The sequence below is a fragment of the Semicossyphus pulcher genome, unplaced genomic scaffold (genome assembly GCF_022749685.1).
Source record: "Semicossyphus pulcher isolate SPU_LCO1_2020_fin unplaced genomic scaffold, fSemPul1.0.p SCAF_3, whole genome shotgun sequence".
NCBI classification, from domain to species: domain Eukaryota; kingdom Metazoa; phylum Chordata; class Actinopteri; order Labriformes; family Labridae; genus Semicossyphus; species Semicossyphus pulcher.
Genome location: NW_027211704.1, coordinates 10,919,458 through 10,934,196, shown reverse-complemented (window position 1 = coordinate 10,934,196; position 14,739 = coordinate 10,919,458).

Genomic DNA, 14,739 nt, shown 5'->3' with positions numbered 1-14,739 from the left:
TACTGCAACTCCCGACTGGCAGGCCTTCCTGCATGCACATTCAAACATCTGCTGATGCTCCAGAACGCAGCAGCGCGACTGATCTTCAATCAACCCAAAACAGCACGTCACTCCACTGCTCATATCCCTCCACTGGCTCCTGGCTGCCGCTTGCATCAAATTCAAAACCCTGTTGCTCGCTTACCAAACAAGCAACAAAAACGGCTCCTGTCTACCTCCACCGTACTTTGAGCTGCTGGAACAGGACCATGAATGTGTCAGCGCTATACTGTCCAGGAGCAAACTATGAGCCAGCAGTGATCGTATATAAAGCAGTTATTGAGCGTCCTGCAGCGTGCTCAGCTGTTGTTCCTGCAGTTGGTCCTGATGATCTCTCTCAGCTGATTATAAAGAACTTTCGGTTTCACACACTGGTTTACTTCATATCTTTATGGTTTGTGGGGCAGGTAAATGACCAGGGATGTCCTGGGTATGCACAGAGAGAGACACAGAGAGAGAGAGTGTTCTCTGCTCAGTGATAACCTACATACCCACATAGATGCAGCTGCAGGATGAACACAGTGTGTATCTGCTGCAGGACACACACACACACACAGATAACTGCAGCTGTGACAGATGTTAAACAGTTAGTTTCCTCCAGCTGATCCTTAGAGGAGGAGCTGACAGATGTGTAAAGATGCTGTTTTTAACATAGACTGTATACAAGAAATGGAGGTTACCATGGTGACGTCAGTTATTAGTAAAACTGGTCCATATGGAGCTTTGAGTTTGGCACTTCAGCCGCCGCCATCTTTGTTATAATGAGGGTATATTTACCATCCTCTGATCCACATTTGGAGCAGAGACCACAGACTGTATAAAACCAAGGATGATATCACAGCCATCTCTATCGCCCCCTGCTGAGTGGCTGCAGTATGGCTCATAAAGCCTGCCTCTTCCATGTTAACAGATGGGACATGAGTCAAACTACAAAATACATTTTTCTCTAACATGGTTTCTGTCATTATAGTTACTTCTTATCATACCGGTTTATGTCCAAGTGTTCATTTCTCTGTGAAGTTTAGTTTTAGTTATGTGATGCTACAAAAAGGGGGTGTGGCCTCATGATTGACAGCTCTGTTGACAAATCTCGCTCCTGCAGCGTTCTGTTCCCGAGTAGCAGAGTAGAGGAGGACCAGCGGGAGGAGACGTAACTAACACTAACACTACAGTCAGTGAACTTTCCATAAGCGTGAATATCTGCTTCAACACAAGAAGCTGTTCTGCTGCAGACTGAGCCCACCTGAGGGCTCCGACTCATCAAGGCCACAAGGTAAAGGTGTTTTATGGGTAGAGGAAGGAGTGGGACGTTAATACTGCAGCTCCACCACCACCACTTTACAGTCAATGGTTGATACACATTACTAAGTCTCTATCCTGTATATGTCACTTTGTTAGCGACCTGTCAATCACAGGTAGCCCCATCCTAAACCCTCCCCTGCTTTATGGTCTCTGTGACGCTAAATGGGAGCATCATTGACTAAATGAACATCATGCTGTGTTGAAGAGGACTTGAAACTAGAGATTGAGACCATTGACTCATTAGGGAAATGCTTACTGAGAAGGAGGACCATTTTCTCATACACTTCTATAGAGTCACACTTCTCTTACAACCAGTGGAGTCGCCCCCTGCTGGACATTAGAGAGAGTGCAGGTTTGAACTCTTTTTATAAAAAGTCAGTCACAAAGTAAATGTTCTTCTTCACTGAAGTTTACCTCGATTCTTTACTTTCATGTGTTTCCATGTGAGTGACTCTGAGCAGATAAACATGATCACGTGATCACATGGTCACGGGATCATAAACAAACAGCAGCCTGATGCGAAGGAAACACGATACAACGACTAACTGATGTTTACTGAAGAACAAACCACAGAGATCTCATCACAGACCGATCGATACGACATGCTGCTGATGGAGCTCTGCAACACACACACACACACACACACACACACACACACAGCAGGGATAACAGCTCTCTGTGTTTCCTGCTGGCACTGCATTGCAGTCATCTCTGACCTCCAAGCTACGTCCACTCCTACATCCTCCTCCCCTCCTTCCCTTACCCCCTCCTCTCCTTCTCCCCCCCCTCCTCCTCCTTGTTTCATTTCCTACCCCCTCCCTCCACCTACCTGACTCTCCTGTCCACACGGAACTTCAACATCCTCCCGTGGATCCGTCATGAACCAGCAGCGCCGCAGACGGGACGGACGGACAGAGAGATGGAGAGGTGGGGGAGAGATGTAAGGATGGGGGAGAGGTGGAGGGATGAACAGAGAGGTGGAGAGCAGCTGGACAGATGGATGAGAGGAGAGAGATTCACTCCACTGTCCTCTCCTCTCCTCTCTCCTTCAGACTGCCTCTCTCTCTCTCTGTTTCCCCACCTGTCTCCCCCTCCTCCCTCCTCCCCTGTTCTCTCTCTACCCCCCCATCCCTCTCTCTCTCTCTCTCTCAGGTTGAGAACTGCAGCTCTCAGCTGATTCAGTCTCCTCGGTCTGGGTGATTTACACTCTGTCTCTGTCTTTATTTCATTTGCTGACCTCCTCTCTCTCCCTCTCTCTGTCTCTCTCCCTCTCTCTCTTTAAAACCATCGACACTCTTTATAAAACCTTAAATCCTCTGAAGCACCTCAGAGAGCCGATTCATGTTTCTGTGACAATATAAACTAAAGGCTGAGTCTCAAACCCTGCAGTTCCTCTCGTGTCCACTTGAGGCTGTCTCCAGCGGTGAGTCAGTCCCCATAGAGCCCCGTGTTAAAACTTGTTTACAGCCTGGTACAAAAAACAGTTTAGGTCAGCTCATTTCTCTCTTCACGACAACTGTACAGGGAGAATTTTTATATAACTCACCTGTTTACATTATATCAAGGCTTAAAGTGATGCAGCATTAGAGGCGTGGCCTCTTTGAGTGACAGGTGGGTGCTGCTAGCTGTCTGCTAGGTGTCACCACCGACGTGTTTGTGCTGTTGGAGCCTTTTGGAGATTTGTTCATGTAAATATCAGACAAATATTCTGTCTTGCTTTATTGGACTAACAGACGTCCAACAAGTCTGACACAGTTTTTACACTTTTTTTATCCTGAATGTTAAAGAGGCTCATCATAGAGATCTGTTCTGTCTGTTAGACTCACAGTAGAAGCAGCAGCTCTACAGGTGAGACAGTTTGCTTCATCAGCTCCAACACTTCCTGCTTCTGACTCACATGTGACTGAGCCAACCAATCAGAAGTGAAGAAAACTCACACCTCCGGTAAGTGAAGCACAGATACACCACGAGCCACGTCAGAGTTTAATCCGATCAGGTCGGCGAGTGTTTGAGGGACAGGTGACACGTCTTCAGCCCGTCCACTGACAGGCTGAACAGGTTAGGAAAGATTGCCTCACATTCCCTCCTAGTCAACAGATTGTAAAGACGGACAGCAGAATCTCTCCCACTAGCCACTGGGAGGAGGTCAAAGGTCATCAGTGAACAGGGGTCAGATCCATGAGGACCTTCACTACCGACACAAGAGACCATCAGCATCCTCACTTCCTGTCAGACTGAGTTCTTATGAACCTGCTGATCAGAGACAACTTCCTGTTTACATCATCACATAGTTTACTGTCTGTGTTTATATTTACATCATTAGAGAGAAACAGCATCTCACACTCCTCCTCCTCCTCCTCCTCCTCTCCTCCTCTCTGATAAACAGCACGCAACAGAGGACTCTGTCTTTCTGTGCTTAATGAACTGAAGCAGCAGAAACTCTGATAACACGACCGACGTGAACTCAAACATCAGAGTTCATCTCTGTGACGAGGAGAAACACGCTCCCGCTAGAGGAGGAGAAACAGGCTTGATACAAACATTTAGCGTTAATATCATTACTGTCCTTCATTTAGTCACAATACACTCTGTTATTACCCTTTGCTCCTCTCCTCTCCTCTCCTCTCCTCTCCTCTCCTCTCCTCTCCTCTCCTCTCCTCCATACCTGCTGTCCTGTTTCCTCCCAGCAGCAGAGACGGGTTGCAGACGTCTGGCCCAGTTGGCAGCACAAACGTCCTCTCTGTTTTCACATGATGCCCCCTGGTGGACAGAGCAACGCACACACACACACACACACACACACACCAGACCTCACCTACAAAACACCTGAAATAACTGCATCACCTCCGTCCTCCATGAGGTCTGATTGTTTGGAGCCGCAGAGACGCTGACTCACATTCACAGCAGCCGAGGGTGAGTCAGCATCTGTGCAGCATCTCAACAAGAATCAACAAAATCAGAAAATCCTGAGCTGAGGAGCACGCACACACACACACACACACACACACACACGCACACGTACACAGCCTGACTCTCAGGTGTGCCTGCAGGTCTGCACAGGATTATGTTTCTTCCTTCAGCATGGCAGAATGAGAGGAATTATAACAAAGTTAAACAAAGAAGGAGATGTAGAAACAATCTGAGGATCTGCTCTCACTCCTCAACTCATTTCAATCCAAAGAGCTTTATTAATATGGGACAAGTTTACGTCGCAAAATCAAGTATCAAAGAAACAGATAAAAGTACAAATTAAGTACAATAAAAAAAGATAATGACAAATGTGTACAGAGCTGTATCAAACTGCAGCAGTATAATCACTTGAAGATGTTGTGTTTAATTGAAAATACAAACTGAAAATGCTGAATGTACTCTTAAAATATAAACAGATAAGTAAAGATAACTTCAGATCAAATATAAAAGTGTCGACAGCAGTTTAGTACAAAAAAGTGACAGCTGTGTAAACCAGAATGTTTTTTACATGTCTTCATACAGAGATGAGCAGTGCAGACGGTCAGGTATACACAGGTGCTTAAACAGTCTTCTTCATGGAGGTTTGAGGCTGTTGGACGCCCCCCTTTCTGTTACAACAGCTCACAAACCTGGCTTGCTGCTGTGTTTGTATATTGCTGTACTTCACACAGCAGGTATGGGAGTTTCTGGGTATTGTCCATGCTGTCTCTCTGACATGTGATTATTTGTGCTCCTGAACGTCACACCTGTGCAGAGTCACCTGTTACCTTCATCATAGATTCTGACAGAAACACAGACCTGATATAATAGTGCAGGTGTGAAGACGTTCTCACAGCTGTGGAGATGTTGGCTCGTCTCTCTGTGGAGATGTTCCCTGAGAGTCTGAGGTGTCAATATTCATCACAATCAGAGAGACAGGTGCGTGTGTTCATCCACAGTATTTATGTTTACATGTTCATATGTTTATATGTTCATATGTTTATATGTTTACATGTTTATATTTTTATATGTTTATACTTTATGTATGTTTATATGTTTATATGTATGCATGTTTATGTTTATATGTATGTATATTTATAATATGTATGTTTATATTTATATGTATGTATGTTTATGGTTACATTTTTATATGTTTATATGTATGTATGTTTATGTTTACATTTTTATATGTATGTTTGTGACACTTTGCTTCACACTGACTCATCCTGATAAACTTCATCTTCATCTTTCAGTCTTTTTCCTTAAGACTTTATAAAATGTTTGATTTGTCATAACCTGACCTAAATATAACTGTCCACAAGCCCCACCCACCTCCACAGTTATAATTACAGACAGGAAGCTGCTTTCGCCCTGCAGCTGACGGACAGAAGGACCGACTTTGAGAACACGGCTGTGATTAAAGTTCAGGACTGATCTGTGTTTAAAGTCTTCTTTAAGAATAGATGTGATTTTGTCTTTAAGAAGAAAACTACGGTGACTGAGAAGAGGACAAGTTCTAAAAAGGCCCAAAGATGTCCATCAGGAGAAACCAGACGCAAAAACAACTCCAAAACACAGCATCAGAAACACACAAACACACACACACACACACACACACAGAAACAGACAAACCCTTCACATGCAGTTGTCACAGCAGACGAGCTCCAGAGACTGAGGAACAGATAATAAGTCACCTTCATTGGTAAACAAACAGTTAGCTTAGCATCAGGCAGTGTGCAGGTGTAAACAGGAGCAGCCTCTGTCTCAGGTGAACATAAAGTCTCTTACAGGCGGAATTATCATGTTAGCTTAAAGCTCCAGTGAAGCAGCAGAGCGTTGTTGGTGCTGTGTTCATGTGGTGTCAGAATAATCTGAAAAATTAGTTTCTGACTGTCAAGATTCACACGAGCGCTCCATCAGGCCAGAACACCTGAGAAACCATCTGGGAGCATGAGGACACACCGAGAGTCTCTCACTGACAGACCTGCACACTGTGTCTGTTTCACAGAGACGACCGCTGACATCATGTCAGATTCATCAGGAAAATATCAAGATGTATTTATATGTAATATATAGAATTTATCTGTAATATATATACTGTATATTTATATATTAATATATATTATATAAAGTGGTGTTAAAGTGATGTGTGAGCAGACTGACATCCTCTGATCCTCCAAACAGAGACATCACAGAGCTCCTCCAGGTCTCTCTGATCCGACCTGCAGCCTGACAGCTGCTACACCCACATGGAGGCTGAGGACCAGACCCAACAGACCGACCAGGACCAGATGCACCAGGACCAGACCCAACAGACCAGTCTGGACCAGACCCACCAGGACCAGACACAACAGACCAACCAGGACCAGACCCACCAGGGCCAGACCCAACAACAGAGACAAACAGAGACATCTCAGAGCTCAGTCCTCCAGGTCTCTCTGATCCAACCTGTAGCCTGACAGCTGCTACCCCCACAGGGAGGCTGAGGACCAGACCCAACAGACCAACCAGGACCAGACCCATCAGGACCAGACCCAACAGACCAACCAGGACCAGACCCAACAGGACCAGACCCAACAGACCAACCAGGACCAGATGCACCAGGACCAGACCCAACAGACCAGCCTGGACCAGACCCACCAGGACCAGACCCACTGGGACCAGACCCAACAGACCAACCAGGACCAGACCCACTAGGACCAGACACAACAGACCAACCAGGACCAGACCCACCAGGGCCAGATCCAACAACAGAGACAAACAGAGACATCTCAGAGCTCAGTCCTCCAGGTCTCTCTGATCCAACCTGTAGCCTGACAGCTGCTACACCCACAGGGAGGCTGAGGACCAGACCCAACAGAACAATCAGGACCAGACCCAACATACCAACCAGGACCAGACCCAACAGACCCACCAGGAACAGACCCAACAGACCAACCAGGACCAGACCCAGGGTCCTCATAGAGCAGAACGTGTCCTGTATAGCTCTCAGCTCTGTCCCTGTTGATCTCACACACAGACTGAGAGAAATTAAAGGACGAGTTCAGGATCTTTTATCGAACACTTCTCTCATAATACTGTAGTTTGACACTTCCATCAACCCTCCTCCTCAAACACACACAAGCTCTCTCTCTCTTCATCCTGCACCTCCTTCACATGAAAACACTGATGGACCTACAGAGTCACATCATGAAGCTTTGGGCTGCTGAACAATAAACCAACATAAACATCAGTGTGACATCCTGTCAATCATCTGCCTGTAAACACTGACATTGTAAACATCATACAGTGAACTCTGTAACACTGCACGCTGTCTCTTTACATAACACACACAGCTCTCTGTGGTCACACCCCTCAGACAGGCTTTATTTAGTCCTTCACATCAGCAGCAAGACTGGACACACACACACACACACACACACACACACAGACACACACTCCGAGCACAAAGAGAGCAGAGAGTGTAGAAGAAGGTTTCCCTCCATCTTCTCCTCCTCCTCCTCCCAGTTTAAATAAAGAACACGTGCAGCAGAGCTTACCTTCCACCATCCTCTCCCTCTCTTTCTCCTTCTTCCTCTCTCTTCTTCTTCTTCGTGTGTTTCTCCTCTTCTTCCTCAGTCTTCCCGTCGGGAGCAGACGCCTACGACGTGCCGGGGCTCGGCTGGAGAGAGAGAGGGGGAGAGTTTCAGAGTGAGCAAATCGAAAGAAAAGAGAAATCTGAAACCTCCACAGCTCCAGAAACAATCACCCCCCTCCTCCTCCTCTTCCTCCTCCTCCCTCCCTCCCTCCCTTTCTCTCCTGTGCTTCATTCATTCAGCTCTCACCCCGTCCTCTCCTCTCTGTGTTTTCCCTCCCTCTCTCTCTCTGTCTCTCTCTGCTCGGTCAGGTTGGAGCAGACTGGGTGGGGAGGAGAACCTCCACATTTCCTCCACAGTTACTTTCAGACTTTTACTTTGAAAGTTTTCATGCAGACGTCAAGAGTGAGACAGAAAAACAACAGACTGATCATAATGTTCCTGTTAGTTCAGTAGAAAATCTGGTCTGTTACCCTCTGAAGAAGAGGTTCTTATTTTGAAAAGCCTGGTTAACCTCACATCCTGAACCTGGGCTATAGGATGAGACATGTAAACATCCAGCAGGTGTGAGTCTGTCTCTCTGCAGGATGATCAGTGAGACTCTGTATGTATCTGTTTACTTCCGCTCTCCAAATCTTACTTACTCCAATACTGCAAAATAAATGTTAACAGCTCCATACTACTTGCTACTGCCGAATGCATATGCAGTACTTAGTATACAATTTCGAACACAGCTGGTGTGTTTGCCTTCATGTAAACTCACCTGTACACAGGTATCATGTGATTCTTTACCTCACAGTGAGCTCTGTATGTACAGAGGCACCAGCTCCTCTCACACAGTCCTCCATGTTTCTACAGGAGCCCAGACAGGACAAAACTAACCCTGGTTAACAATGGCTGACAGCTGGCTGTAATCTGTCTTCACCACTAGATGTCTCTATACCTGCACACTATAAAAGAATCACATTTTTCATATTGTCAACAAATTCTCACTGTGAACTTTACAAAATAAGAGCTTCATCAGCGGCTCAAACCTTCAAAATAAGAGTCTGTAGGTTAACCTATAGAGTCACTTTAACACATGCAGCAGTCTGCAGTCCAGTTAGCTTGTATGAATATGCAACGTCTACGTAGAATTTCAAAATAAAGCGACATCCTGTTATAATTAAGAAAATAAAGCAAACATTTTCATCTTCATTAACTTTCACAAAAACAGGAAGTTAAAGATCTCAGTTTACAGCATCAGGCTAGCGGCCCAAAGCTTCACTATCTGACTCTGTAGGTTCACCTGTAGAGTCGTGTTAAAGTCAGGTGACGTAGTGTGACAGGCTCAGATTGTTATTCTAAGTGTGTGACAACAGTACAGAAAGGATCCCTTTTTTGTAACAGATTTTTTTTCACCACAAACAGACGTTACATCGCTCTCTGCAAACACATCAGACTCCATTGAAAAAAAAACAGTGATTTAAGCTCTGCCTCGTCTGTTAGTCTGTTATATTTAATCCTCCATCTCCACCAGACACACCCTGACTCTGCTGTGTGTCTGAACGTGTGTGTCCCTGTGATTGTGTGTTTATGTTACTCAGTGTTAGTCACCTCTCAGGTGTGCAGGGAGGGGCCTCCTGCTGGAAGAGGAGACAGAGGAGGACTGAAGGAGCCCCGACCGGAGGGCTGAAACTCATCCTGCACCCGACACGCGCTTTGTCTCACTGACATGTCCACACAGGACTCCACAGACACACACACACACACACGCACACATGCTGTAATCTCTGCCTGCAGGCCTCTGACTCTGAAGCTGATCCTCTTTGTTTTTTAAATGTTGCTTCAAGATTTCATTTCAACATATTTGTGATTATTAGAGAGGAGATTTACCTGATCTCCTCCACACACACACACAAACACGCAAACGCAGCAAGAGCAAAATCCTGCGGTTCCTCTTGTGTCCACTAGAGGCTGCCTCCATCAGTGAGTCAGTCCTCATAGAGCCCCTTTACTAGAGTATTATATTATGAACTATTAAAGCACAAACTGAGCTGAAACAGTCCTCACTATCAGACACATCACATGACACGTCACATGTCACACTGATCCATCTACTGTATAATAAAGATTCGTTTTATACTTTAGTTTAAAGAGCATGTAAGAAACTCTGCTGTGACCCATCCACATGGGTGTGTATGTGTGTGTGTGTGTGTGTGTGGGTGTGTGTGTGTGTGTGCAGTCTCAGAATAGCTCCTGCATGCACACACACTCTATAATCAGTGTGTTACCATCATAATTTGCAGTCAGAGCGGCTCCTGCTCGTCGACCTATCAGACAGATCTTATCCATCATTTCTTTAACATGATTTTATCGTCTTTACCGTCATGTGAAACATGTTAATCATCTCTCCAGATGTTGATCCAGCCGTGATGACCTCCTGACCTCTCCTGAGCCTCCTCTCCACCACCAGCAAAACCTGATCCAGCTTCCAAAACACACACCTGACTGCAGTGAAATACCTGGACCTGACATCAGAAGGAGAACCAAGGAGCAGCTTCCTGCTTCTGCAGAGTGACAGAGCAGAGCTGCAGATGTGACCAGTGCTGGAGCCTGCTCTAACCTGGAGTCAGACAGCAGGTGACTGTTGGTCAGTCACTTCCTGTCCCTATGTGGTTAATGAGAGTGACAGCGTGCGTGACCGCAGGACCTGCAGCTTACGTTTGGGTTTAGATCCAATTAGGACGCAGCTTTAATCCTTCAGAGCAGAAACACAGACTGGACTCATGTTAGTGAAGAGGGCCTCTGTGTGTGCAGACCAATCAGCTGATAGCACACACACCTGCAGGTTCAATAAGAGACAGTAGACGGAGCAGGGACTCACAGCAGCACACAGGCTAATGATGATTCACTGCTGCAGGTCTGTAACATATCGGTGTGACTCACTCCTCTGTGCTCTGATTTGAAACATTATTATTATTAGGAGGGTTTAATGTTCCTTATGTGAAGCATTCAGGTGTTTTATTTTGACCTTTATTATAAAGTGTGTTTGAATTCTCCATCTTTATATTGTGTCTCTCTTGTCTGTTCTGTCTGTTTCATGTGCATTCATTGTCCTGTCTGTAAAGCTTCTCTAAAAGGTGCTGGATTATTATCGTTTATTATTGTTGTTGTTGTGATTATTATTAATTGAAGATTTCATGTACACTTTAGTCCCCTCATGAATCTTCATAGTAACACCTCCTCCTGTGAATAACACAGGAGGAGGTGTTCAGCTCTCACAGATTGTGCAGATGAATAATCCTCAGTGTGGCTGCACAGTGCAGACTGTGGGTTTAAATTTAGACGACCTTTGACCTCTGCTGGATGAACCGCAGGGAGGAGACTGTGAGACTGATTCAGAGTGAATGTGGAGAATCTCAAGTCTGTTTGAGTCACAACGAGCAGAGACTCAGTCTGCACAGATTCAGTCTGCAGAGACTCAAAAATTGTGTGACTGTAACAACTCCAAGGGTTTTAAACCCTTTTAGGAGAAAAGATAGTTCTGGGAACACCTTCTCAGTAGCTTAAGTAAGCATATACTGTTGTAGTGTTCTGTAGCGGTGCAAAAAGACATCAAAACAAGGCCGGGAAAAGGCTCAGGGTGCCTTCTCTGAAACATCTGGAGGTCCAAGCAATAAAGCCTTAAAACAAAGATGGTCTTGTACAACAGCAATGTCAAGTCTGTTCTGCTATGGTTCAGAAAGTTGGCGAGTGATCAAAACTGATACGAGGAGAGTGGAAGATTTTTACAATGGATGCCTCGAATATGCCAGATCTTTTGGCCAAACAAACAAACTCTCCAACCACCAACTGTACAAGAAAACAGGAAGCCAGAACATCACCAAGGAAGTCACACACAGACGTCTGAGATGGCCCGGCCATGCCGGAATCCACCTGGGACAGAACTGTTACACAGGTGCTGGAAAAAATGAACCTGTCATGGGGAGAGGCCCAACATGCTGCCAAGGACCGAGTGCAATAGAGAGCTCATTGAAGCCTTATGTCCCATAGGGGATGAAGAGGAGTAGTAAATAAGTAAGTTGTAGTGTTCCGACCGGACCTGAACTTACATCTTAATTGTTCTTTTTTTTCTGTTTTCCCTGTTTATATCTAATCTTCACTTTGCTTATGTTGTATTGTGTAAAGCACTTTGAATCGTCTTGTTGCTGAAACGTGCTATATAAATAAACTTGCCCTGCCTTGCCTATGATCAGGTGTGTATCAGACTGTGTTTATATATTAGTCTATGATAAGTTGAGCAGGGAGCAGATGTGTGATCTGCTTCAGACTGATGAGCTGCAGAGCTGAAAGCTGCTGCAGAGGATTAAACTTTTGATCAGACACACATCGAGGGGTGGGGGGGTGCAGGGTTATATAACCAGGGTGGTAAGAGGGTGATGACCGGGGGAGGGAGGGGGGAGACATAATGACTCTGCAGATTTATGAGCAGCAGCAAACACACAGAATCAGATGTTTAGGCTGCGTTAGGGTCATTTTTCTATGTCTATACAGTTATTAAATATCACACACACACACACACAGCACTGGCACACCCACACACACACACAGAGAGAGAGAGAGAGAGAGAGAGAGCAATATGAAGGGCCTGGATGTGAATAATTGAAGTTTCCTGATGACTGCAGATTTAGAACAAACGTCTTCAGAACAAACGTCTCTGAAACACCACACATTATCACATGAATTATTTGGCTCTACTTCCTGCTGAGGGACTTCCTGAGGGGGAGGGGCTTAGTGCTCAGCTTCACAGTTCTATGATCTGTTGGTGCAGGAATCACTGAGCGTGCTCCGTCACAGTGAGTCTCAGGATGACATCACTCCTCTGCGAGTGGATGACTTCACGAGCTCGACTGAACTGAACGGATGGTTTCAGGAAGTGACTCACGTCAAAGATTTGTTACATCACTTACAAAGACGAACACAGAGGTGATGGTCACTGTCAGGGTTCTAACAGAGAACCATCTGCACCACACCGTCTCTCTGAAGCCAATCGAGGACAAAAATAGCTGCCAGCGAATTAAATAGTTGATATATAGTCGGTTGCGTCATCGTGTGTTTTTCATGCTGTGAGTGGAGATAGCATCGTTTTCAGAGCTTAGTTTACTGAGGGAGCATTTCACCCTCAACTGTGCGAAGAAAAGGAATCGCCTGCAGGATCTGTAAAGATCTGCACTTGTGTATCTTGGGAGCACGACGGTAATGAGCGAGCATCTGCAGAGAAAACACGTTGGACTGTGTTCTTAAAGTATTTTCTATATCAGCACTTTGTCTGTCGTTGGTTTGAAACAGACAAAAACTTGATGTTGGATGTTTTATTTCTCTTCTGTATCAGTAGGAGCCAAATCTTTTCATACCTAAGAATGAACACGTCACATTCATTGTCTTTATTGTTAGTTAGCAAATGCTTAAAAGAATCTCCAACTACATTTAAAGCTGGGAGCTAAGTAAGAGCCTTTTAGTCATTGTGCGACTCATTATCTGATTAGTCGATTAATCGTTTCAATAATCGATGACTATTAAAACAGTCGTTAGCTGAAGCATTAGGGCCCACAGGCTCCGACACACACTGCTGGGCTTCTCCAATATAGAGTAAAGAAACACACCTCTGCTTCCCTCAGCAGGTGAGACACGACCTGCTTCTCCTCCTCTCAGAGACACAGAGAGGAACATATCAGATATATTACACTGCTGTTGTTGTGCTCACAGTGTGTCGCTGCTTGCCTGCCTGCAGTGAGTGTGTGTGTGTGTGTGTGTGTGTGTGTGTGTGTGTGTGGGTCTCCTGCAGTGAGTTTGAAGTTATTTGGCTGAAGATTTACCTTTTATACGGCTTTAGGATCTTGGCTTTAAATAACCCCTCCCTCTAAATCCCTCCCCCTAGTGTGTGTGCGTGTGTTTATGTGTGTGTGTGTGCGTGTGTGTCGTCTCCACACACCATGTTACTGGTTAAAGGTGAAGAGCTCGCTAACTGTGCAGAGTGTCATTAACGAATAACACACACTGATCATGTTCAACACTCACACATTCATCAGCTCCAACAGCACACACACACACACACACACACACAAACACACACACGCACACACACACAGGTAGTTTACAGTATATACACACTGTTATTATACACCACACACACACCACATGCCCCCCCTCTCTCTCTCCCCTCCTCCACTCCGTCTTTTGTTCCGTCTCTTCTCTGCACAGAGGGGCTGCCCTGTTACTGTGGCGGTTGCCATGGCTACAGAGGGTGTGTGTGTGTGTGTGTGTGTGTGTGTGTGTCTGTGTGTGGTTCTTAACCTTTCAGTCCTGCTCACATGGCATCCGTTAGAAACAGATTCCTCAGCGTCTGTGAATGTAATCATGTTTACATTTTAAAACAGACGTGTTGTTTATGTTTATTTAATATTATTCATGTTTTGTTTATATTATATGTTATATGTTATATATACAGTTTGAAAGTAGTTCTTCTTTCTCTTCGTGCTTATTATAAACAAACAAACAAAGACAGAGTCCCTGTGTGTCAAACTGCTCTGAAATGAAACAGGTTATTGTTATTATTATTATTGTTATTAATAATAAATGTAGAGACTGAAGGGGGTGTGGTCAGCTGTCATCACAGTGGGCGTGGCCTGCTGGAATCCTGACAGGAGCTCTGTTTAACTGATTGATGCTGAAGGTGTGATCTGATTGTAAACAGAATATAAGGTTTAAAGTCGAGATTAAACGGGATTTCGAGAGTATCTAGCTTCCGTATCGTGACGTATTTCTGAGTGAAACAGGACGTGCAGGCGGGACATATCATTAGAGGGATTTGATTTGATCGTTGAAAAGTGGG